This window comes from Pecten maximus, chromosome 12, assembly GCF_902652985.1.
Source record: "Pecten maximus chromosome 12, xPecMax1.1, whole genome shotgun sequence".
Lineage (NCBI taxonomy): Eukaryota > Metazoa > Mollusca > Bivalvia > Pectinida > Pectinidae > Pecten > Pecten maximus.
Window position 1 is genome coordinate 12,890,506 of NC_047026.1, and position 26,956 is coordinate 12,917,461.

The 26,956-nt window shown below is 37.8% G+C and overlaps 1 protein-coding gene across 1 annotated transcript in view; it reads left to right on the plus strand.

Annotated features, from left to right (window-relative positions):
• The first annotated feature begins 1,353 nt into the window (after window positions 1-1,353).
• LOC117339641 (cGMP-specific 3',5'-cyclic phosphodiesterase-like) overlaps window positions 1,354-26,956 on the plus strand; it is an 80,997-nt gene continuing 55,394 nt past the window's right edge. The window contains exon 1 of the mRNA XM_033901341.1: window positions 1,354-1,891. The gene's annotated coding sequence lies outside the window, so the exon portion shown is untranslated. The remainder of the gene's footprint in view (window positions 1,892-26,956) is intronic.

Genomic DNA, 26,956 nt, shown 5'->3' on the forward strand with positions numbered 1-26,956 from the left:
TGATGTTACTATAGTAATTATTTCCCAGAATGTTCTTTATGGATTTTTTTTCTCAGATTACATATGCAGGTTCCAGTTACTTTCCAACGATTAATCAGTTTAAACAATATTTTATTCAATATTTACATGTCATATATATATAACGATTAATCGCATTGATCCAATAAGATCATTCAATGGCAGGCGCCAGGATCCCACTGGAATCTCTGGTTTTGTAACATGTCTGTAATTGACTTAGCAACACCCAACAAAATGTCATCCGACACTCTCATGTCGTATCCTCGATATGAATAGCACAGCTTTGCAGGCAAGCGATATATAGCTCTATATTGTATAACTGAATATTGTCGGTCATATCGACTATTAATGCCATGCCAATGATACTGTATCTATGGTTGAAAATACGTATACATTTTCTTTGCTTCTTACTGAAGTACCTATATATGTAGTGATGATTATGACGTCACAATTCTTGCCATTAATGACGCGTACATTCTGACAATTGCCACTTCCGCCAGGAAGTTATACAATTTTATTACAAACAAATGGATATTATTGTTGTGACCTAAAAGTGATTGTGTTTATGTTACGTTTTCGACATTTTAAGCATACGTGGCTTATTATTTAGCATTCAAAAAACTCCAATAGTTTCACAATTAAAACCAGAACTACAGGGATCAGTGTGAACCAGACGCTTGTCGATACAAACAAGGACCACCAATTGTATTTGACTACATGTATTTATTTATTATATTATAATTGTAAAAAAAAGAAAAAGAGTTATATCATAATAGATTAATCATTCTTGTTGACCCGGATGTAAGTCTTACTCCCAGTGGAAGGAAACTGGAGTAGCCGGAGAAAGCCGTGGAATCGAACTTATAGGTTAAATACGAATGCCCCGCTTGTATTAGGAGAAAACAGGTTGCGAAAGCTCACTGAAAAATCTCTTTGTCAATCTAAATATGTCAATAAAATAGTTTTAAACTTAACAAATTTAGTTACGATATTGCTTGTAAACTGCAAGGCTCGCGAAAATTACTTGACCTGAGGAATATGTATTTTCTAGACCAACTGACGTAAAACTATTATCAGCAATAACCAATGGTTAATTAATGAATAATCTCGCGAAATCTGCTGGAATGCCAATTATGCAACATTTGCGAGCGTTAAATAATATGGATATTCCTTGAGCTCCTGGCAGAAAATGAGATTAACATGACGTGTAACGTTTAATCTCGTCATTGGCGGGATGATCTACCTTTACACTGGCACAATAGCCACCTGGGACGGAAAATCGATCATTCGCGTAATGTATATATATATATATATATATGGTACATACAGGTAACGGACAACAGATTATAGATTACCGGCACACGGCGCGGAGCCGACGGATCTGTGCGTGCGCGCGACACTGCAACCTGAAACATCGACTTTGTGTGTATGCATGTGTGTGACAGAGGAAAAGCGATGAGGACGATGTTAACGTTGGCAAGGAAACTGACCGTTTACAAATAACCCTAAGTGCTTATAACGAAGGTGAAGGGCTAGATACATGCATAGCGTGAAGCATACACTGTGATTGTATAAATATTATTACAGTATTACACGATTATTTATAATACATAACAAAGGACCTACGCGTGTTTAGCCGAGAACGTCGCCCCTGGCCCCGGGATTATCACAGGCTGTTCAGGAGTGTCAGTTCTTGTTTGTTAAATAAACCCAACACAACGAGGACATCATAGTATTGATCAGAAATATTGGATTCCAACAGTATGACGTTCTAGAGACAAGCGCCATGCCATCAACATCACCATCTCACGGGGATTCCGGCCCAGGGGACAACTGACACGGCGACCTAGTGGGGCTCCATCTTCTGATTCAGGTAAGATTGCAGTTAAACCATGTGCATTGTTACATGGGTAAAGCATGCTGGGTAGCTGCAAGTATTAGCATATTGTTTACTGTCCTTCATTTTACAAATATATATTGGTACGCGTGTTGAGAAACAATTTCTCTCTTTGGAAAGAACAACTCTAATTAAGAAACATATCAACTCGAAGTTTTCTCCATAATTACCAATTAGTGTAAATAAAGCATGCAATCTGTATGACAGAAACATTGGTACAGCTGGAAGGTTGAAATTGAAATATTCTTGTCCTATGTCATAGTCAAATATCACTTTGTGATCGCTATCACAATTAGAGGCTGATGCTTAAATAAAGTAAATATCTGTATATTTCTTACCTGTGCTATCTTGTACTTATATTTTATCTCCTTTATCACCTGTCTCTGTACCGCTGGGGTTGTAGAGAGTGAACCCCTTTAAGCTTTTAAGTGTGTACTTAACGGTTGCACGGCTAATCGGCTTACCGTGATACGGCGGTACTTCAATACATTACGGTGTAATTACTTTACAGAAGAAATGACTTGATCTTTTAAATATATGATGTATCGATAGCCAGATTGCGTGATTTGCTTATACAATAATATGTTTGAGACAGAATTAACGTGACATTTCAACTCTCCGAGAACGGATCTTTGCCAAATGCTCAATTGAATGCAGTTTACAATTTCCTCCAGAGATAGCGCCATTATTCCTTACAGTCCGTGTTTCTTCTGGTCCCAACACCACACGTTAGACATATTGACGAACAGGTGCCTAGTTTGAACTTTTCCGTTATAATGTCTAGCATGTAGTATTTGCCAGGGCCAACGGAAACTCCGACTACTTTACAGAAGGTTTTTGTCTCACTACAATCGTCCCGCGTCGTCGTCTCGTCGGCCTCATCAGTCACACGTTTCCCCACAGTTTTCCGGACTTATTTTCCTTACTGTTTTCCACATTAATTTGGAACTTAGTACGTTGTTTTGTCATAATGAAATTCAGTTTGATTTCAAACTCTGTCACTATTACATGTTTTGCTGGAGTTATGGTCCTTTGCACATAGGAAATTCTCGTAATTGCTGTACCTGTTTTCCGGACTTTTTTGTTCGCCACCGCTTTCTTCATTAATTTGTTTCTTCGTATTTGGCTTGATCATATTAGATTACAGACTGATTTTGAACTCCGCATTAAAATTCCCATTTTTTCTTTAGTCGTGGCCCTTGGCACATCGCAAGTTTAAAAGATTAATCGATTTCCTGACTTTTATGCAATATACTACAATATCATGCAATCATGTTACCATCCACATATGACCTCTAATATTGTGTGGACGTTGATCTTCGTAAACCAACCAACTAATCAGTAACAGAAAGAATGATATTTCGGATATGTTGACCATGAAATTTTCATTATGCGGGCGCAGGCGACACATCCACTTCTGTGGAATTCTAGTTTAACGATGTGCTTTGTTTTGGGTCAGCTTTCTCTGTATATCAAATTTTTGCAAAGAGAATTCAGTATATACATTTGAAAATTGCATGATATGGCTTGTAAAGTTCTGTTGAATTTATTGGAGAGTCATAGAGATATTAAATAAGTTTGTTTTAAATTGACTCAAATCCTTGTTTCATTCATGTCCATCAGCACGTTATTTTATCAAGTTAAAAACAAAATCTTTGATCTCTATAAATGTAAACATCTAGCGTCTGGTTCCACCTTTTTATAAGGATTGTATAGAAAATACGTGATTGAACGGCACAGTAAAGTATGAATCTGGATAGAACATCTTCAGTATAATACGTACATACACGTACATACACGTACATACACGTACATACACGTACATAACGTACATACACGTACATACACGTACATAAACGTACATACACGTACATAAACGTACATAAACGTACATCACGTACATACACGTACATACACGTACATACACGTACATAAACGTACATCACGTACATACACGTGCATAAACGTACATCACGTACATACACGTACATACACGTACATAAACGTACATCACGTACATACACGTACATAAACGTACATCACGTACATACACGTACATAAACGTACATCACGTACATACACGTACATACACGTACATAAACGTACATCACGTACATACACGTACACAAACGTGCATCACGTACATACACGTACATAAACGTACATCACGTACATACACGTGCATAAACGTACATCACGTACATACACGTACATACACGTACATACACGCGTACATACACGTACATACACGTACATACACGTACATCACGTACATACGCGTACATAAACGTACATACACGTACATACACGTACATACACGTACATAAACGTACATCACGTACATACACGTACATAAACGTACATACACGTACATACACGTACATACACGTACATAAACGTACATAAACGTACATCATGTACATACACGTACATTGTAATATACCACTGAAGTAACAGCTAAGTTGTGTTTATTTGAAAACAACCAGAAAACTGTGTCGACTACAAGAAATTGATTTTACCGCAGCTTTCTTTCGTGCCATCACGTCATCGTCTTGTTTTGTCCAAATGTGTTAAACATGATATTACGACTTTGCGGAATACGGAAATTGATTTAAACACTTAAATGGCGACAATTAATTAGTTGTGTGGTACGGTCGTTATGAGACTAGTATTCCGCAGTATTTTTAAACATTTTGGTGAAAATCAATTCAACAGTTGCAAGGTTGTTTTTCTAATATCATATTTTTTAAGACATAATCCAAAGCCGTGCGCTATCAATATATCTTGCTAATGAAGTGTTTCCTCTTTTATCACATGAATTACAATAAAATCGACAATATGGTATTTTTAACATCAAAGAGAAAATCGATAAGATGCGGTAATAGCGGTGAAAATATAGATGTTTCGCACTTAGGTTCAAATTACCGTAACAGAGTACTAAGTACATATATACTAACGACGGTATTACATACAATGTACATCATGTGAGAGTAACCACACCAGCGTTGTAAAAAGGTCTTCAGGTCCTAGTTAATTCCTTAACTTAAGGAATTATATTACATATTTAAAGGTCGTTCCTTAGACTAAGATGTTTCCCTAATCCAATAACTCTTTCCTTTTGAAAATTAACAGTCTTAGCGAGGACCATTGATGAAAACGAGACCTTCTTAAAGGTTAGTGTTAGGTTAATCATAAACTGATGTGTGTTAAAATTATCGGATCTAATTATTCATGTAGTATCATATCATTATGAAGATATTTTCTACTTTAAATCAGAACATGCTTATTTTGTATTTATAAGAGTAACATAAAGAATCATACATAATTCCATTTAATTTAACACCTATTTCTTAATTCTCGTGTCAAAATGAGGAAGCATATACATTCAAATCTCCGCAGCAAGGTAGCATACAGCCTTAAGTTTCCGTGACACGGTAAGATGGCGTAGAGTCTTAGTCTCTATACTATAGTACGGTGTCATATACGGCATACAGCCTTACGTCACAATGTTACAGCAAGGTAGCATACAGCCTTAAGTTTCCGTGACACGGTAAGATGGCGTAGAGTCTTAGTCTCTATACTATAGTACGGTGTCATATACGGCATACAGCCTTACGTCACAATGTTACAGTAAGGTAGCATACAGCCTTAAGTTTCCGTGACACGGCAAGATGGCGTAGAGTCTTAGTCTCTATACTATAGTACGGTGTCATATACGGCATACAGCCTTACGTCACAATGGTACAGTAAGGTAGCATACAGCCTTAAGTTTCCGTGACACGGTAAGATGGCGTAGAGTCTTAGTCTCTATACTATAGTACGGTGTCATATACGGCATACAGCCTTACGTCACAATGTTACAGTAAGGTAGCATACAGCCTTAAGTTTCCGTGACACGGCAAGATGGCGTACAGTCTTAGTCTATATGTACAGTGTCATATACGGCATACAGCCTTACGTCTCAATGTTACAGTAAGGTAGCATACAGCCTTAAGTTTCCGTGACACGGTAAGATGGCGTACAGTCTTAGTCTCTATACTATAGTACGGTGTCATATACGGCATACAGCCTTACGTCACAATGTTACAGTAAGGTAGCATACAGCCTTAAGTTTCCGTGACACGGTAAGATGGCGTAGAGTCTTAGTCTCTATACTATAGTACGGTGTCATATACGGCATACAGCCTTACGTCACAATGTTACAGTAAGGTAGCATACAGCCTTAAGTTTCCGTGACACGGTAAGATGGCGTAGAGTCTTAGTCTCTATACTATAGTACGGTGTCATATACGGCATACAGCCTTACGTCACAATGGTACAGTAAGGTAGCATACAGCCTTAAGTTTCCGTGACACGGTAAGATGGCGTAGAGTCTTAGTCTCTATACTATAGTACGGTGTCATATACGGCATACAGCCTTACGTCACAATGTTACAGCAAGGTAGCATACAGCCTTAAGTTTCCGTGACACGGTAAGATGGCGTAGAGTCTTAGTCTCTATACTATAGTACGGTGTCATATACGGCATACAGCCTTACGTCACAATGTTACAGTAAGGTAGCATACAGCCTTAAGTTTCCGTGACACGGCAAGATGGCGTAGAGTCTTAGTCTCTATACTATAGTACGGTGTCATATACGGCATACAGCCTTACGTCACAATGGTACAGTAAGGTAGCATACAGCCTTAAGTTTCCGTGACACGGTAAGATGGCGTAGAGTCTTAGTCTCTATACTATAGTACGGTGTCATATACGGCATACAGCCTTACGTCTCAATGTTACAGTAAGGTAGCATACAGCCTTAAGTTTCCGTGACACGGCAAGATGGCGTACAGTCTTAGTCTGTATACTATAGTACGGTGTCATATACGGCATACAGCCTTACGTCACAATGGTACAGTAAGGTAGCATACAGCCTTAAGTTTCCGTGACACGGTAAGATGGCGTACAGTCTTAGTCTCTATACTATAGTACGGTGTCATATACGGCATACAGCCTTACGTCACAATGTTACAGTAAGGTAGCATACAGCCTTAAGTTTCCGTGACACGGTAAGATGGCGTAGAGTCTTAGTCTCTATACTATAGTACGGTGTCATATACGGCATACAGCCTTACGTCACAATGTTACAGTAAGGTAGCATACAGCCTTAAGTTTCCGTGACACGGTAAGATGGCGTAGAGTCTTAGTCTCTATACTATAGTACGGTGTCATATACGGCATACAGCCTTACGTCACAATGGTACAGTAAGGTAGCATACAGCCTTAAGTTTCCGTGACACGGTAAGATGGCGTAGAGTCTTAGTCTCTATACTATAGTACGGTGTCATATACGGCATAGAGCCTTACGTCACAATGTTACAGTAAGGTAGCATACAGCCTTAAGTTTCCGTGACACGGTAAGATGGCGTAGAGTCTTAGTCTCTATACTATAGTACGGTGTCATATACGGCATACAGCCTTACGTCACAATGGTACAGTAAGGTAGCATACAGTCTTAAGTCTCCATATCACACATCAATGTACATTTTTGTATCATAGAGTGTCGTTGTCTCCATGTCACGATTACCTTGAAGGACGCTTTACTAAACTTCAGCTACTTTCTCATGGAAAATTTCGAATTTCTTTCAGATAAGGTACGTTTATGAAAAAGGAGTTAGGTACAGTTTAGTAATCATTAAAACATGTTATCTAATCATAAGGACTTTGGATTTATCAACCCACGATCCATACATTATAGTTATGAACAGTAGAATACGGTCTATTGACCGTGGGTAATGAAACCGTGCCAAGTCCCTGTGCATCCTCATAATATATGAATCGTCAGATTGGTCAGTGTTGACCTTAAGTCCAGAAAACTGACACTATATATACATATATAACATGAATATTGTAAGTCAATATTTATTTTCCGGATTAGCTACATGTACATGGTCTCGAATCTATATCAACCAGTACCAGCCAACTAACCAAATATGAATTATTGGAAGATTTATTTCATAATGTCCAGAAACTGGATCCTGGGACCAGAAGGTTCTCGGTAATGTAACGAATACTTGATAAGTATAAAATAAATATAACTACATGTATTTGTAGGAACGAATCTAACAATTGATGTATTATAATCATTTTAAAATGATATCTTAATTTTTCCGAAGATTGTCATTAAACTGTACTGAGTATCTGGCCACCAGGTTTATGTACACGGATCGTTGTCAGTCATCGACCGACTGTGTTATGACGTGCTCTACTCAAAGATTATCGGGTTTTGATGCAGACAGTAAAATATTTAACTGTGTATTGAGAAAACCAATAATCTTTCCTTGATTTTTATTACAGTTTTACATTTACAGAGCAAAGAGCATTTCCCGCGAAATATATTCTTATCTATATATATTATTACGTTTCACCTTCTGTAACTTAAACGACTGAAAAGGTGCCATGCATACTATGCATACTAGAATAGGCACCAATGCACCAAGACTGTAAAAAAAAAAAAAAAACAAAAAAAAAAAACTCATGTCCCTTTGGCCATGTACGGATAATCGCCATCTCGATTACTGAAGGCCGCGATCCATAATTTGTCTGAGAGATATGGATCGCATCCCTTTGTAAGCTAAACTACCGAGACAAACATCGACTGGTTGCTAAGAAATGTCAATATTTTTCTAGAAAGAACCTATTAGACGAATCCTGAGAAGAAAGCACCTGCTTAAATTGAAAGAGGCCTCCCTTATAATTAGGCGATACGAAGATGTCAGCGATCACTTATCACTAAAAAGCCGATAATAGCGTCAGCTACCGTCAGCAGAGACCTATATTACAGTAGTATATAGGTCTCTGCCGTCAGTAAAAAAGAAAAAGAAAGAAAAAACCCAGTGACCTTTAGCTACAAATTGTAGGTAAAGTATCTTTATTTTGTGACATCAATAGCATATAACATTTATCGTAAATGTGCTAATTTATTATTGATTTCCCATTTATTTGTGCAACTAAAATATAGATATACGAGAAGTATTCACTTTTAAATTTACATTAACGAAATATACATTAAAACTATCGATATTATGATGATATTATTACGTAGCGAAAGTTATTTGTTTTAAATCCTCCTGCTGGGACTAACACCAGTTTAAGTAGGTGATGGACTTACAACTGATCAAACAATAATGACATGGACACGGTGTCATTTTACTAACTTGTATACAAATTTAAATAAAGTACGTGTCTTCTCTGACGTCCGTCAAGTTTGATCCCCGTACAAATATGTGAAGTGAGAAGTCAAGAAAGTTCGACATAACCCTCTAATGGCGAGGCGTATGCTTCACATTCTCCCCGTATGTCAGGTGTAGACGGGTGTCTAACGTAGCAACTCCTAAATAGACAGGTATGTATTTTGTAATGTGTATAGGGGACGCTCCCTATTGATCTAGTACTTCGGTATTAACTCCGAGATGGAGTTCTAAGTCAACACACGACATATTTATAACATCTACATTAGAACCATAAATAGGTTTCACACCCCATAGAAAGAGGCTACCAGATCTTGTACGAAAGGTGATTGGCGCTGTATTACAATAACCGCGGCAATATGCCAAACCAAGACAAACATTAATCTTATCTATATGAATAATTCTTCTCTTCAATTTATGAGTTTCCATAGCTAGACGGTTCAAATATAAAATCCCTGACCAGTGTCGTCCTAGCGATGACCTCTGGGAATGGTCCAGCAAAGTCACGCAACACGTAATGAATTTCCGGCCTGTTCGTAGTGGTCGTTTCCTATCGGGATATTTGCTGTGGTTATGTCCGACATCTGATTTATTGATTTGCACTCTGATTATGAATTATATTAACATTCAGTGAAAGTTTACATCTAAACGTTAACCACTTTCCACATTCGTAAGTCACCTATTTTATCAATTTTACTGACTGAAAGTTTTAAACAATAGTAAATAGTAACGTTCCACGATGGTGGTTTTATTTTACAGCTAGGACAGCTCAGATCGTCTTTATTCGTCAGTTGTATTATATATCCTTGTCTTCAGATAATAATGTATGAACTTCATAGTAACAAGTTTGCATGCTATGGTGATCAACACAAAGGAAGTGTCCGACAAGGCCCTCCAATTATGGCGCTATTGTTTTTGCGAAATAATTAATTTCTTTAATAGTCTGGGAAAATAGATTGACCTTAAGCAAAACTAAACTTGACACAACTTCATACCAAATTACAGTTCCATATCTGTTTTCTTTGTGATTAGACTTAACTCAGGTTGGGCTCATTGTAACACGGATTTATAATTAGATCACATTACAAAATATTACATCGTTGTTTGTTTCGTCGGTTATGATTAACCTAAAGATTCTTCTTTAAGGAGTGATTTAAATTCAAACTAGATTATGTGTATCAAAACAAGTTGAAATATAAGAAATAGCAGTCAACCATATCGAGCAAACTTTTATCGAGGATTAAAAAAACGCAACACATTTTACGCTACAAGCACGAGACATTTCCGGTCCGTCTTTCCCGTATTCTAATTACGAGTTTTCAATCCCATTCCAGTCTTAAAATAACCATCACATCAACGCCAATAAAAAAAACCGATTGCGGAATCAATCTCAGCCAATGCACAATTGCTTCAGAAACAAGTTAACCTCCATCACCACGCCATTACTGAATCTCGGTCACAAACAAGTTAACCTCTATCACCACGTCATTACTGTATCTCCGTCACAAACAAGTTAACCTCTATCACCACGTGTATCTCCGTCACAAACAAGTTAACCTCTATCACCACGTGTATCTCCGTCACAAACAAGTTAACCTCTATCACCACGTGTATCTCCGTCACAAACAAGTTAACCTCTATCACCACGTGTATCTCCGTCACAAACAAGTTAACCTCTATCACCACGACATTAGTGTATCTCCGTCACAAACAAGTTAACCTCTATCACCACGTGTATCTCCGTCACAAACAAGTTAACCTCTATCACCACGTGTATCTCCGTCACAAACAAGTTAACCTCTATCACCACGTCATTACTGTATCTCCGTCACAAACAAGTTAACCTCTATCACCACGTGTATCTCCGTCACAAACATGTTAACCTCTATCACCACGTGTATCTCCGTCACAAACAAGTTAACCTCTATCACCACGTCATTACTGTATCTCCGTCACAAACAAGTTAACCTCTATCACCACGTGTATCTCCGTCACAAACAAGTTAACCTCTATCACCACGTGTATCTCCGTCACAAACAAGTTAACCTCTATCACCACGTCATTACTGTATCTCCGTCACAAACAAGTTAACCTCTATCACCACGTCATTACTGTATCTCCGTCACAAACAAGTTAACCTCTATCACCACGTGTATCTCCGTCACAAACAAGTTAACCTCTATCACCACGTGTATCTCCGTCACAAACAAGTTAACCTCTATCACCACGTGTATCTCCGTCACAAACAAGTTAACCTCTATCACCACGTGTATCTCCGTCACAAACAAGTTAACCTCTATCACCACGTCATTACTGTATCTCCGTCACCAACAAGTTAACCTCTATCACCACGTGTATCTCCGTCACAAACAAGTTAACCTCTATCACCACGACATTAGTGTATCTCCGTCACAAACAAGTTAACCTCTATCACCACGTGTATCTCCGTCACAAACAAGTTAACCTCTATCACCACGTGTATCTCCGTCACAAACAAGTTAACCTCTATCACCACGTCATTACTGTATCTCCGTCACAAACAAGTTAACCTCTATCACCACGTGTATCTCCGTCACAAACATGTTAACCTCTATCACCACGTGTATCTCCGTCACAAACAAGTTAACCTCTATCACCACGTCATTACTGTATCTCCGTCACAAACAAGTTAACCTCTATCACCACGTGTATCTCCGTCACAAACAAGTTAACCTCTATCACCACGTGTATCTCCGTCTCAAACAAGTTAACCTCTATCACCACGTCATTACTGTATCTCCGTCACAAACAAGTTAACCTCTATCACCACGTCATTACTGTATCTCCGTCACAAACAAGTTAACCTCTATCACACGTCATTACTGTATCTCCGTCACAAACAAGTTAGCCTCTATCACCACGTCATTACTGTATCTCCGTCACAAACAAGTTAACCTCTATCACCACGTGTATCTCCGTCACAAACAAGTTAACCTCTATCACCACGTGTATCTCCGTCACATACAAGTTAACCTCTATCACCACGTGTATCTCCGTCACAAACAAGTTAACCTCTATCACCACGTGTATCTCCGTCTCAAACAAGTTAACCTCTCTCACCACGTCATTACTGTATCTCCGTCACAAACAAGTTAACCTCTATCACCACGTCATTACTGTATCTCCGTCACAAACAAGTTAACCTCTATCACCACGTGTATCTCCGTCACAAACAAGTTAACCTCTATCACCACGTGTATCTCCGTCACATACAAGTTAACCTCTATCACCACGTCATTACTGTATCTCCGTCACAAACAAGTTAACCTCTATCACCACGTGTATCTCCGTCACAAACAAGTTAACCTCTATCACCACGTGTATCTCCGTCACAAACAAGTTAACCTCTATCACCACGTCATTACTGTATCTCCGTCACAAACAAGTTAACCTCTATCACCACGTGTATCTCCGTCACAAACAAGTTAACCTCTATCACCACGCCATTACTGTATCTCTGTCTCAAACACATTAACCACTATCACCACGTCATTACTGTATCTCCGTCACAAACATGTTAACCTCTATCACACGTCATTACTGTATCTCCGTCACAAACAAGTCAACCTCTATCACCACGTGTATCTCCGTCACAAACAAGTTAACCTCTATCACCACGTCATTACTGTATCTCCGTCACAAACAAGTTAACCTCTATCACCACGTGTATCTCCGTCACAAACATGTTAACCTCTATCACCACGTGTATCTCCGTCACAAACAAGTTAACCTCTATCACCACGTCATTACTGTATCTCCGTCACAAACAAGTTAACCTCTATCACCACGTTATTACTGTATCTCCGTCACAAACAAGTTAACCTCTATCACCACGTGTATCTCCGTCACAAACAAGTTAACCTCTATCACCACGTGTATCTCCGTCACAAACAAGTTAACCTCTATCACCACGTGTATCTCCGTCACAAACAAGTTAACCTCTATCACCACGTGTATCTCCGTCACAAACAAGTTAACCTCTATCACCACGTCATTACTGTATCTCCGTCACCAACAAGTTAACCTCTATCACCACGTGTATCTCCGTCACAAACAAGTTAACCTCTATCACCACGACATTAGTGTATCTCCGTCACAAACAAGTTAACCTCTATCACCACGTGTATCTCCGTCACAAACAAGTTAACCTCTATCACCACGTGTATCTCCGTCACAAACAAGTTAACCTCTATCACCACGTCATTACTGTATCTCCGTCACAAACAAGTTAACCTCTATCACCACGTGTATCTCCGTCACAAACATGTTAACCTCTATCACCACGTGTATCTCCGTCACAAACAAGTTAACCTCTATCACCACGTCATTACTGTATCTCCGTCACAAACAAGTTAACCTCTATCACCACGTGTATCTCCGTCACAAACAAGTTAACCTCTATCACCACGTGTATCTCCGTCTCAAACAAGTTAACCTCTATCACCACGTCATTACTGTATCTCCGTCACAAACAAGTTAACCTCTATCACCACGTCATTACTGTATCTCCGTCACAAACAAGTTAACCTCTATCACACGTCATTACTGTATCTCCGTCACAAACAAGTTAGCCTCTATCACCACGTCATTACTGTATCTCCGTCACAAACAAGTTAACCTCTATCACCACGTGTATCTCCGTCACAAACAAGTTAACCTCTATCACCACGTGTATCTCCGTCACATACAAGTTAACCTCTATCACCACGTGTATCTCCGTCACAAACAAGTTAACCTCTATCACCACGTGTATCTCCGTCTCAAACAAGTTAACCTCTCTCACCACGTCATTACTGTATCTCCGTCACAAACAAGTTAACCTCTATCACCACGTCATTACTGTATCTCCGTCACAAACAAGTTAACCTCTATCACCACGTGTATCTCCGTCACAAACAAGTTAACCTCTATCACCACGTGTATCTCCGTCACATACAAGTTAACCTCTATCACCACGTCATTACTGTATCTCCGTCACAAACAAGTTAACCTCTATCACCACGTGTATCTCCGTCACAAACAAGTTAACCTCTATCACCACGTGTATCTCCGTCACAAACAAGTTAACCTCTATCACCACGTCATTACTGTATCTCCGTCACAAACAAGTTAACCTCTATCACCACGTGTATCTCCGTCACAAACAAGTTAACCTCTATCACCACGCCATTACTGTATCTCTGTCTCAAACACATTAACCACTATCACCACGTCATTACTGTATCTCCGTCACAAACATGTTAACCTCTATCACACGTCATTACTGTATCTCCGTCACAAACAAGTCAACCTCTATCACCACGTGTATCTCCGTCACAAACAAGTTAACCTCTATCACCACGCCATTACTGTATCTCCGTCACAAACAAGTTAACCTCTATCACCACGTGTATCTCCGTCACAAACAAGTTAGCCTCTATCACCACGTCATTACTGTATCTCCGTCACAAACAAGTTAACCTCTATCACCACGTGTATCTCCGTCACAAACAAGTTAGCCTCTATCACCACGTCATTACTGTATCTCCGTCACAAACAAGTTAACCTCTATCACCACGTGTATCTCCGTCACAAACAAGTTAACCTCTATCACTACGCCATTACTGTATCTCCGTCACAAACACCGCAACATTTCTTAAGCAAACATTATACGTTTTATAACAAATAAATACCAAATACGTGATGCTTCACACGCGTACACAGGGGACTGAACAATTACTAGTGTATGTGTATTTGAACTTCCCTAGTATGTATGGCATATTTTCAGACGTTTTGGGGGTCTGGCTTTAATTCGGTAAAATTGGCACCCCGATGATCATTATAATACATAGACTGTAACAAATTATCAGGCCCCTGTGATCGCGGATATAGGAGGTTGATACAAATTTCAGACAAATCTCTAGGAAAACAATCGGCACGCATATATTGATCCTTTTAGATAAATTATATTGATGAGATTTGTTATATAAATAAACATGTGTCTTAAAATTCTCGCTGTGTTTAAGGGTCGGCTCCGTATGCATGTATATTCATTAAATGAAATAACCAATGACTGCCAAAATCACGGTTCACAGACCGAAGGAGATTTACTTAACTTTCCTACAGGTTATCATAATTATTAACCATATATACAACGAAAAGAAACGATGCTTGTTTTCAATACCAAAATTATGAAACGAACTTAACATTTTAATCCTCATTGTGTGAGGTTTACCGTGTATTTTTAACATTATGAATATCATGCGTTGAATGCTCGTACTCCAGGGTCATTAATGCTTTATCTTAACCATTTTTTTTAGATTATCATGCCCTTGGGTAATACCAAGATCAGTACACCATTAATGACGTAATGTGTTCAAACGGATAAGTCGCGTGCTTCACCACTGGCCTGACCTCGCCCCTTTCACGATGCCAACTCGGTGATCGGTCGGTGAAGGATCGCAACAAATGACGTTTAAATGTTAATTTAATGCACGACGATCTCTTAACTGTCGTCATAATGGTAATTAAACAATCAATTTGATGAAAACTGAGATAAACATTTGATTTCGACCAATCGGAACAGTGCTTTCTCTTCACTGCATTGAAATCCATAGATATTTCAGTTCCGATGTAAATTAAACAAAGGTTAAATACGTAGTTTCTAAGCTGCATCTTTGCGTTTTTTAGGTATTAAAAAAGTCATTTGAACGTAACGTCATTACGTTAATTTGTAAACAAATCTTTCCAGACGATAAAAGAAAACACTGAAAATGCGTCGATGAACATTTCCCCTGTGTACTGATGAACCAAACGATTTAAAGTAATACAGAACTGAACTGTTTGTCCTCTATATTAAATAAGTTTATAAATGTATCTATTTCATCAAATGTGAACACCATTAATGTATTGTAATGTAGATTTTCTACGTATGTAAAAATAATTAAATAACATTTTAAAACTATTAAAAACTACACGGGCTGGGGGCAATGGAAACGTACTATTATATAATATTTAAAATGAATCTAGGGTCAATTTCTTCTTTAACTTAAAAATTTCCTTAGGGAAGCATCACACAATTTATGTAATGCCCCCAAACTAGATTCCTACCCATCTGTAATGCTTTCCCGTGAAAAACTTCAAAGTAAATGTATCTCGTTAAGTAAGGAACGTCAATAAAACAGGGGCCTGGTCACATTCCTCAATATTGATGTATCATTGTTAACATTCCAACTATCGGCTCTGTATCATTATCATGTTTTCCTTACCACAATACAAAAAGGGTAAAGCCTGATATGATGATTACTACATGTAGTCCCATTACCTGTTCCATTAAGTGATTACCGACGTGCCCCCAGGTTGCATGCAAGAGAAGCATTATCTAATTGAGATATTTTTTAACTTGTGTAGTATCATCATTTGATATCTACCTTGGATGTTCCCCACTACAATCATTAATGCAGTGCTATTTAAACGTGATTTCTCCCGTATCGTAATATCTTGAGAGCATTAGTAAAAGTAAATATTTGGGTGAAGGACGAATGTTCCAGGAACATCAGTTGCCCTTAATTAGCTACCCATTAGAGACCGGGTTCTCTTTCTACCTGACAGGCATTTGTCTACCTAGCCTAATCGAACTTCTTTTTCGAATTCGTTACTGTCATAACTTGCTCAATACTTGGTCATTTTTTTGTGTGAACACTCGTTAGAAAGATTAAACAGTTGTCTTTACGTTTATATATAACATGGTGGGATTCACGACCCGAATTATATGAAAAATGCATTTTAAAAAAAAAACAAACAAACAAACAAACAATAAAAAAAAAAAAAAATCGTGTCCGTTTTTCTTCCGAGAAGTTACTACCCTTGATAATAAAATACATATAATATGGACCGTTGGTTGGGAATTCGTGCCAAGTCCCTATAATCAGCTGCATTGACGATAGAGGCTAAATCTCACCTCTATACGAGCGTTTCTTTTCTTCGAGTTGCAAGATGCGAGTTGCAAAATGTGAGATGCTAGTTGCAAAATGCGAGTTGCTAGTTACAGAATGCGAGTTGCGAGTGGCAAAGTGTGAGTTACGAGTTACAAAGTGCGAGTTGCGAGTTATAAAATGCGAGTTGTGAGTTATAAAATGAGAGTTGTGAGTTACAGAATGCAGGTTGCAAAGTGCGAGTTACGAGTTATAAAATGCGAGTTGCGAGTTATAAAATGAGAGTTGTGAGTTATAAAATGAGAGTTGTGAGTTACAGAATGTGAGTTGCGAGTTGTAAAGTGCTATATACCTTGAACCCTTCACGCAGTACCCATATGGTGCTTCTTGGTCCGTATTATTTAGTTTTGAGTAGGTATGTAACTAACTTATTAAAGTATCTTACTCTTAGATCTCTAGATCTGTCTTTCTTCTTGTCATTCTTCTTTGTTTTTCTTTCTTTATAATCATTATAAGTATACTGTGTCGCTATCACAATCTTTGTAATATATATTTGTGGAGAGGGCTGTTATAAGTTTAAAACTTGTGCCCAATCTAATTGTGTCTAAACAGTAAAGAACATTCAAATCTAACTTATTAAAATAATGAAAAAATGTCATTAACTCCTTATGTGGACATCACTTTAAATATACTGGAGAGAGTAATATAGATATCTCTATCGACGTACGTACCGTATTGTTCTTTTTTGTATTGCATTAACGATGAAAATACTTTATAAAGGGATGCTGAAATAGCACGTGTCAGATTTCAGTAACTGATACTGTTGTAGTTAACAGAGACTGAAATAGACATCTCTCACCAATGGCTGAGAAGACTAGTCCTGTAGGTGAAGATCAATCACGGACCGATATGCCAATGTAGCCGTCAAACCAAAAACACCACAGTATGTCGCAAAATTACGCTCGAAATCTAAGTATTTATAAAATTCGAAACGAAATCTTGTGATATACTCATATAGCATTATTTATCGCCATATTTATTTTGAAATGTTTACACCAGAAGATGTATGTTCTTAAAAGCTAACAACACTTTAGGATGCTAGATCCCGTGGCATTTGAATTAGACTATCGAAGCTGTACTCGATAATGATCAACAGCAAATTGCTTTTCATCGTAAATGGTTATTAAAGAAACAGGAGCGAGAGCTCTGATTACGCCGTTTTATATGACACAATCTCCTACGTCATCCTTTCAGTCTGAGACCTTTGTGTCGGTGACAGGACACTGGCAAATGGTGGCTTTCCGGAGGTTTTCTGGAACTACAACAGTCTGCATGGATTTATTGTTGCCATGACCGATAAATCGGCCGTAAACTAGACAGTGTACATAGCATCTGGAGGACAGCGTTTTAGTGTTCTATAAAGCATGCTAATGTGTATCAGGTTATAGAATTGTCGATCACAGGGGCATGCTAATGTGTATCAGGTTATAGAATTGTCGATCACAGGGGCATGTAATATGTGTCACCTGATAGAATTGTCGATCACAGGGGCATGTAATATGTGTCATCTGATAGAATTGTCGATCACAGGGGCATGCTAATATGTGTCATGTTATAGAATTGTCGATCACAGGGGCATGTAATATGTGTGTCATATGATAGAATTTTCGATCACAGGGACATGCTAATATGTGTAAGCCATCTGAAGTGAAACCCTTTGCACTACGTTTGTACCAAAAAGACCGATAGCCGAATTGGTGAGAAAATCAATTTCCATCGTTGTGACTAAAATGTTTAATTCAATAGAAGTCATATCTGAATGCTTTGAGCATCACTATGCAGCGGTTTAATTCTCAAATCAGCCGACATCAAAGAACGTTGGTATGTCATTCCATTAAGACTCTGACATGTATCCCCAGTCGCGATAATGTACACTCTGGTTTAGGGGTTTTCGATCGCAGACTCATAATGTTACACGCCGAAGGCTGATATTTATATAGAAAATTGTAACAAGATTTCGTCTCAGCATGTCACATTTGCTTCGACGTTTCATGTAAATAACCTAAGCTATTGAAAAGATAAACCTGTTTTCCCTGCAGGAAACAGACAGCCTTTCTATGTATATGATTCTAAGTGTATAAATTTATGTATTTCCATTCGAACATACACGAGCCTTATCTTCTTAATTTGCAAAACAAGTGTATCTACTGGACATTTAGCGGATTTGTTGTAAGTTGTAAAATGTTTCAGGAAAGAGTTTGTTGTAAAAATACCTTCCTTATTTGATTTCCGCAGTAAGATTTATATCGAAACAGCTGGCAAGTAGAATATTGCCGGTCGGATAACGAAACTTAAAAACTTTCGTGATGGAGAATCACTCCAGACGGACGATTGAGTGGATGCCAATGGTGAAGACGAATTTGGTAATACTTTACTAGAGCCTATAGGCACACCAACTAAATAAACAGCATTTTCATGTTGATGTTCTACAGTTAAAAATATGGGCCATTGTTGGTAGCGCTATTTGATCTTAATTCCTGCTGCATTCTGGTCTTCAGAGGTTTAACAATTCGTTTTCGTTCGGCTCAATCATGCAAGAGGATCAGGTCGGCAGCTTAAGCACAAAATGGCAGCGCGACTGACATAGTGCATGTATACTAACAAATCTACCCTTGTCGCTTATGATGTATACAGTTCTGTTCCAACTATTCTGGTAAATGCTGTTTTTGTTAGGGATTTTTTAACTGAATCATGTTACTGTATTGTATATACTTTCAAGCAGCAGAGTTTTTTCATGATATTCGCTAAGTAAAACACCTATAGATATTTCTATTTAACTTTTTTCAATTTAGCGTCATCATTAGGACGAAAACATGCCAGCAGTTTTATGCAAACTATCAAAGTCAAGCAGTAATACCGTGTTGATTTCTTATTAATCAAGATTAACTAAATCATAACGGAAAAAATAACTATTCATCCTGTATTTGTATCGATCTCCTCGTTTACAGTCGAGAACGCCCCCTACAAATGTGAGTTTTTACAGTGTATGATGATCAAGTTCAAGTTCTTTATCAGATGCATAATTATTTATAGATTAACGATTAGCGATAATGGACAGGTAATGCTTGCGTTATACTGTTTATTTATCCTAAACCGGAAGTAGCCATTAATGGCGGGGGCGCTGAGGAAAGGACGGGTTTTGAAAACGGACAGAGTAGATCTTATGCATTCTGCGTTGTGATTGTAACGTCTAATGTAAACATTTATAGGCATGACAAAAGGTTTTTTTCTCGACTTATTTATTATCTATTAACTCCAGCAGACTTATTTTGAATGTGTAAATCATACACTTCTAAAATGCATCCTCCTACAGTACTTGCCCTCATTGTCTTTTATATAGAGTTAAGTACATTCAAATGGGCTGATCACAATGTATTCATTGTACTCATAAGAAAATATAATGTAACAAGTACCTGTGATATATCTGTTTATGTCGTGTTGAATTGATTGTCCATCAAAAAATCGGTTAGACGCCAAAGAACACACACTGTTGCCCCCCAACACCATGTTGCTTGATTTGCTACTTATTGTCAGGAACAACGCCGGCCTCAACAATCCCATCACAAACTGTGTGTTCATGTGTGAAGGTTGACGAGAGAGAGAGAGTTATACAACTATGTCGCAGGCACTGTTTTGTCACAGTAGCTGGTCCGGTCCCAGTCATCTTGATTAACTCATCGAGATACAAAGTTTGACATAAATAAAGTCCGTCGTTTATGGGTCATTTATGACTTGTGATTAGATGGGTTGGATATTTAATCCATTCTAGAAAAAACAAACCTCGATGTAGAGTACAGGGAATATCTTCCTGTGGCGCTACGTCAAACTTAAAACATCATCATCTAGATGTTAAGTGTCAAGTCAAAGTACAAACATTACTCATTTGTCCTTGACGTTTTGCCTGCTCATTTGTCCTTGACGTTTTGCCTGCTCATTTGTCCCTGACCTTTTGCCTACTCATTTGTCCCTGACCTTTCGCCTACTCATTTGTCCCGACCTTTTGCCTACGCATTTGTCCCTGACCTTTTGCCTACTCATTTGTCCTTGACCTTTTGCCTACTTATTCGTCCCTGACCTTTTGCCTACTCATTTGTCCCTGACCTTTTGCCTACTCATTTGTCCTTGACCTTTTGCCTACTCATTTGTCCTTGACCTTTTGTCTACTCATTTGTCCTTGACCTTTTGCCTACTCATTTGTCCTTGCCCTTTGGAACAGACTGAGGAAATATGAAAGACATAAAACCCAGACCTGATGCAATTGAAGCATCTAGTTCCTATCCTGTCGAAGCGAAAACCAGTTACTCAGAAAAGGCGCAGCAATTAACTTTGACCTCTTTTTGTGACCCTGACCAGTGACCATGAATTGTATGCGTCCTAATAACGTATAACATTAGTGGAACAGTTTCATGCAAAAACAACCGAGTTACTCAGAAGTGTTTTATCAGTGTGATGCGGATGATCTAACGGACAGACGTGATACAGAAGCGAGATCTTTCCTTCATTACAATGACAGCGTGTTTATTCTAGGTTTCACTCATTTCACAGGAACTTGACAATGTGGTTGAAGCTTAATATGCGACTATTGTTCTCATTTCTGACCTTTTCATAAAAATATTTTTCAATTAACTTTACATGCAATAATCGGCATTTTATAACGGCTTCGTACGATATGGGGCATTGATCAATATTGCAATGATTATTAACAACACATGTGTCGCAAGGTTATTAATTTTCTCGCAGATCAACATGTTTTGTAACGCCGATTCAATTGTGTATTATTTTTAATTAACAGGTTTGATTAATATCTATATCAATATTCAAGGACATTATTGCGTGGGAAAATATGTGACAGACGAACGAATTGTTCCCATGTTTTCAATATAATGAAATGATTAATTGCATGCTCTTCTATATAAATGTACAAAAATATATGGCTGTCAGTAGTCGCGCCATTTTAAAACTACAGTATCCAGCTGATGATAGTAATTATTGTAGAAAACTCGACAAATGCAACATTTCGCCATGTTCTCTGAATGCAGCTGATGATAGTATTTATTGTAGAAAACTCGACAAAGGCAACATTTCGCCATGTTCTCTGAATGATCGGAATCTTCAAACTTTGGTGGAAGTGGTTTACATGTTGTGATCATAAAGCTAGAATTTACTGCCTGTCATCGTGTTTCACTTTCAAATCTAGACTTGGCTGCTCTTCGGAAAACAAAAATATCTTTTAACAAACCTCTGTTCTGTGGTAACGTGTCGTGTGCTGCTGTAACAGACTTTAACCAAGGCGCATGCGTTAACGCAATATTGCTGTCGAATGTTCTTGCTCATGGCGACAGATACAATAAATTGGTTGTTGACATTCCATGTCCAATGTATTAAGCTGCATGCTGTTGTCTGTAAAAGTCATTAAGTTTTAACCAAATTAGTGAAATGTCTTCCTTTGTGTGTGTGTGTTATATTCTGAATTTTCAATCGGAAATTAAAACAACTGAAGCTTCAACCAAGGGAATTTCACATGGCCATTATACTGAGCCTATGTACAGAGCAGATGGGCGTACGGGTGTGTTATTTAACACTACAACCTACACGTGCCCGGCGTTGATATGACGTTACAAGGCCTTGGGGAACAGTTCTCTCACGAACTGACGTAGTTACTGACGTAATTTTTACCATCATAACGGCCATATGGTAACTAATCAGAAGCCCAGAGCTGACCGAGTTGTGATTGCGTGCGCTGCTGGTCCAGGTTTATCCTCATCTGTGGAAATCAGATTTGAGCATAAAAGAGAAAATGTATACTCTGTGGATAGTTGCTGTGGACTATTTCTTTCCACAGGGACTTGGTACAATTGTTTTACGTCACACGGTTCTAATACTGTTTAATAACATACACATATATAATGGAATATATGGAAAATGCCCTAAGTTATACCCTTAACCATCCAACGTTATCACCACAATTGAAGGCCGAGTCAGCTATGACAATACGGACTCGTGGGTTTTCATACGTCCTTGCTTGTTTCCCTAGTCTCTGAAGATTTAGGTAAGGTATATGTTCGAAGTCCGGTGTTTTACTAAATGCTGTTAGAATTGGTATTTCCCGTAAATATCCAAAATTCCAGTTCCGTTCTTGTGTAGTATAGATAATATGCATTTTAAAACGTCAACCCCCTTTTTTCACGCCCGATCTGGGGCCGCGGCGGCCGAGTCGTTAAGGTGTCCCGACACTTCATCACTATTCCGTGCGCCAATTTTCAGTAGTACAAGTACATTATGTATTCGTAATTCACTCTCATCTGTAAAATTCAACTATTAACTTTACTATTCGCCTTATCTTGCTCTAGGCGCAGTGGAGTGGTTCGACGCTTAGCGTGGGTAAGGTAGTATAAGGAATTGTATTTGCGCACATTTGCTTCTTATATCAAACTATGTACGAACATTAGTTCCTAGTGTATAGTTTGCCTCCTCTTACTGAGTATTTCGAGAAAAAGATACTTCAATCTTAAGCGTATATCTGTGTGGAAATACATTGTAGTGTAATCTTGGTTTTTAAAATGATAAAGGAAAACAGACTTTCAAATTATAAATTTCAAAGCACTATGCAATAAAAGCCGAAGTGTTATACGAAGTCATGAATAGATGGTTTTAATCAGATTGAGTCAAATATCAAAGTGACGTTCGAGTCCCAAGACAATATCGAACGACATCGTCATTGGAGACGAATTTCGATGTCTTCCCACTCAGCCAACATATCATATTTAACGCTGGGCACAGATATGTTGTTACAGGGGAAAACAATAGGTAAATTCATTCGGTCAGTTTCCCATCCCTAGTTGAAAGTCAACGATTTTTTTTCTCATTTTTAAAGGCGACCCGACAGCATTGCAATCAGATTCGGTAGATATTGCTTGAAATATGATTCGCACGTCACGAAGTTAAAGATTTTAATAAAACCTTAAAAAAAACTAATGTGAAATATATTGATATGTTCCATAGAATCACTTTTATCATATACATGTACTGTCTGATGTAAAAAATAAATAAATAAATAAAAGAAGGATGACTATTTTTCTAAATACTTGCTGATGGTCGCGCAGCAAACTTTGACTTGTTGACGTCAATCTTGTCTAATGATAATCTGCAGCTTATACAAGTTCTAAAGTCTCTGGAACTGAGGAGATTGGGTTTGTGAAATTGGGTTTGGGAAAGTATAGGCTGTCTGCCAAAATGATACTGCAAATGTTCTAACAGAATCCCAGTTCATTTTTGTTGTATCATCCAGGTATGTTTTGTTTGTCATGTTACTAAGCCTTCAAATTACATTTTGTAGTTACAAATGTAAAAACGAAACTGGATATAGGCTAAACATCTAGCTTGAAAATTATACAGCGTAAGTACGCACGTTTTAATTAAATCATGAATACTTAAATGGTGTTTGATACTCGACAGACACAGTTTTACATAAATTTTCTTTTTCACACCCTTTTCTGTTTAACCCAAAACTAGCCAGAACTGTGGTCGCCGTGGGCTATTGTTTTAGAAATTCTATTGCTTACTGTACATATGAAATAAATCCAAATTGCTTAATTACTTCAAAATGAAAGGTAATTACATGTAATTGTTAGTGGCAGTAATTTAATTACCGAGGTGAAGTTTGATTCACAAGATATGCAGCCCTATTGTGAAACAACATCATAATTGGATTTCAACCCCAATTGTGTCGACATGTTCGATATTGGTGGGATCAAAGTCTTGTGAAACAAGTTCATTTGAAATAAGATCCGTGTAGACAACCTTATATAAATTAATAAGTATGATTTTTACCGACTGTCAACCTAGCCACATAAAATCTCAAAATACTCACAAGAACAAATCATGTTATGAATAGTCATTTGGAAAACTTTGAAGTTGTTTGCATTTCGGACATGGTGTTAACAACAATAGTATACTTTACCTTTTCTCGTTTTCTGGGTTCTGTACACTGTAAAATAAATGCTTACCACTTTTTTTTTCTTTGTCAGAATGCTGTTCGGTATTCTTACCGGGCCATATGTGTCTGCCTTTTCGTTCAAACTTTGGCAATCAAATACTTTTCCAAAATGGCAGCTTTTTTTGTGTGCAGACGACACTACTTTTGCACACAAAACTTTCACGCATGCTCAACCGACGATACAATATCACGCGTTTCAATTTTTGACAGGTAATGTCCATTTCGGGGCGTGGTTAAATTGATGATTGAAATTATTCATTGTTGTTTTTTTCTGATTCTGAAATTGAAAAAAAACATCCATTTCTAGTAGACAGTTTATGAAAATATAAACTTCGATTTAATTATAAAGTAGATTTTAATGTTATAATGAGTTTTAAACAAACAACAGTGTCATTAATAGTTTTAAAATAACAACACAGCTATAAAAAGGTGAAGAGATATATTTCCATTACACATTATAAAAAAGTTTAGATTTCATTTTAGATATCATTCCAGATACCAATGCCATCAATCAAGTATCTCGCGTCCCATGACATATAGTAGGGTTTCACAGAGATCTCGGAAGGGGTACAATTCACAATCAAGCATAGTGCTGATTTTAAGATGTTCAAAGTTAAATATAAATGGTTTGGTTGTTGTTGATGAAAAAACTGGGTAAGTGGTGTCTGGATAAATGAAAATGATTAGAGGATTAGTGGAATGGTCGGGTTAATGATGGAAGGATTAATGAGATTGATTGATGGGACAGTCGGATTAGAGGTGTCTGGATTAATGAGATTGATTAATGATTAATGAGATTGATTAATGGGACAGTCGGATTAGAGGTGTGTTGATTAGTTATATTGATTAATGGGACAGTCGGATTAGAGGTGTCTGGATTAATGAGATTGATTAATGGGAAAGTCGGATTAGAGGTGTCTGGATTAATTATATTGATTAATGGGACAGTCGGATTAGAGGTGTCTGGATTAATGAGATTGATTAATGGGACAGTCGGATTAGAGGTGTCTGGATTAATTATATTGATTAATGGGACAGTCGGATTAGAGGTGTCTGGATTAATGATATTGATTAATGGGACAGTCGGATTAGAGGTGTGTTGATTAATGATATTGATTAATGGGACAGTCGGATTAGAGGTGTCTGGATTAATAATATTGATTAATGGGACAGTCGGATTAGAGGTGTGCGGATTAATGAGATTGATTAATGGGACAGTCGGATTAGAGGTGTCTGGATTAATGAGATTGATTAATGGGACAGTCGGATTAGAGGTATTTTTTGTTAATGGGACAGTCGGATTAGAGGTGTCTGGATTAATTATATTGATTAATGGGACAGTCGGATTAGAGGTGTCTGGAGTAATGATATTGATTAATGAGACAGTCGGATTAGAGGTGTCTGGATTAATGAGATTGATTAATGAGACAGTCGGATTAGAGGTGTGCGGATTAATGAGATTGATTAATGGGACAGTCGGATTAGAGGTGTCTGGATTAATGAGATTGATTAATGGGACAGTCGGATTAGAGGTGTCTGGATTAATTATATTGATTAATGGGACAGTCAGATTAGAAGTGTCTGGATTAATTATATTGATTAATGGGACAGTCGGATTAGAGGTGTCTGGAGTAATGATATTGATTAATGAGACAGTCGGATTAGAAGTGTCTGGAGTAATGAGATTGATTAATGAGACAGTCGGATTAGAGGTGTGCGGATTAATGAGATTGATTAATGGGACAGTCGGATTAGAGGTGTCTGGATTAATGAGATTGATTAATGGGACAGTCGGATTAG